The following is a 1,612-nucleotide window of genomic DNA, read 5'->3' on the forward strand; positions in this document are numbered from 1 at the left end:
AGACTAGGAGGAATGTTGTTCAAAAGCACCCAATAATCTGTTTCTAATGTAACTGTCTGCCATTGAAAATGGCTTGATATTCCCAAAAATGAGATTTTCTTTTACACATGGCATGTAAATGGGGCATCCAAACTACTTAGGAAGTGTACAAACTGGGAAGAGAGGATCATGTCTAAGGACATGTCAGCATTTAATAGTTAGAGAGAAAAGATCCATGCAAGAGATTTAACATGTACCGCCATGGTAGAATGTGAAGTAAAGGAAAAAACCAAGAGGACGTAGTCATTGTGAATACTGAGGGAGAAATGTATGAAGAAGGTATGGATGCTCCACTCCATCTAACTGCTGAGAAATTAGGTAAGGGAAACCAGAGAAGCTATTTGGCAAGATCGTGGTCCTTAGCTTTCCATGCAGTTTAGTAGAATGTGGAAGTCTGAACCTCTGGGTATTCCCCTAAGATGTCTGCTGGGAGGGTAGTGATGCCTTTGTAGTTACAGAGAGGACAAGAACCACCAACTATTTTGTTATCCTACTTTAATTCACATTGACGAGTTCACACAGGTTTCGAAACAAGAGATATCCTTCCATGTGCATGGTTTTTGGGAAAAGAGATAACGTGGTTGATAAGTAGTCGAGAGACCTAAGGAGAGTCTAGACACTGTACTTAAAGGTGAAGAATTTAGGCTTGTGTTCTGTTGGCTGGTCCATTCAATTGGAGAAGGAGATGGGATTCCCCTTTGATTGCTTCCTATTTTCTTCCTAGATCCTTAAAGCTAGGTTCTATTACTAGGGTATCAAAAAGGGGGGGAGGAAAGGATTAAGAGGAGAGGTACAAAAAGAGAGATCAAAACATCATTTTAAAGGTGAAGGCAGGAGGTATACTAAGAATTGATAAGCATATCTCTGGGTGGTTTCGCATGCCCACTTGAAATGTATGGACATGTAATAAAGCAAGAAAAACACACGGACCAAAACATGTGCTTGGTTAAACTGGCATTTGACTCTCCACTGCTGGGATGGAGTAAGCAAAGAGCTCATTGTCCAGTGTTGGTGTGAGCAGCCTTGCTCAGGAGAAAAAGGAAACTGAAAGTATTGTAAAGACAGTAAGACTGTGAAGGAGGTGATGATCAGAGCTAAGGAATGAAGAGCACGGTGGGAACATGTATCACGGTGGAGTGGTTTTTCCCTATTTAAGCTTGTCTTTTGTACTTTGATCACTAAACCTGGATAATCTACATTTGTGCTGTGTGTGTGTGGGGGGGGGCTCAGAGTTCTCTCCTGCCCCCCCCTTGCACCATTTATTTGTGAAAGATTCAGAACTCACCAGGGAGGAGGTAACCAAGGAGACCAAATGAGTCCTATGAAAAGAGTGAATGGCATTTCAGACACGCAGTCTTGATTTCTCCCTAAGACAGTCATGCCAATTGTATGTAAGGCTTAATATTCTGGCTCCCTAAAATCAGCACAGAACTGAGCCAGGAGCAGGGAACCTACTAAGTAAGAGAATGAAAGTCTCCTGGACAGCCCAGTGTGCCACTGTACTTCTTCCACTATTCGAATCCCCAGGGAAATTATGTGCTGTTCCTGCTGTGTTGTCCAAGTTCCGTTCTTG

This window comes from Mus musculus, chromosome 14 (genome assembly GCF_000001635.26).
Source record: "Mus musculus strain C57BL/6J chromosome 14, GRCm38.p6 C57BL/6J".
Taxonomy (NCBI): domain Eukaryota; kingdom Metazoa; phylum Chordata; class Mammalia; order Rodentia; family Muridae; genus Mus; species Mus musculus.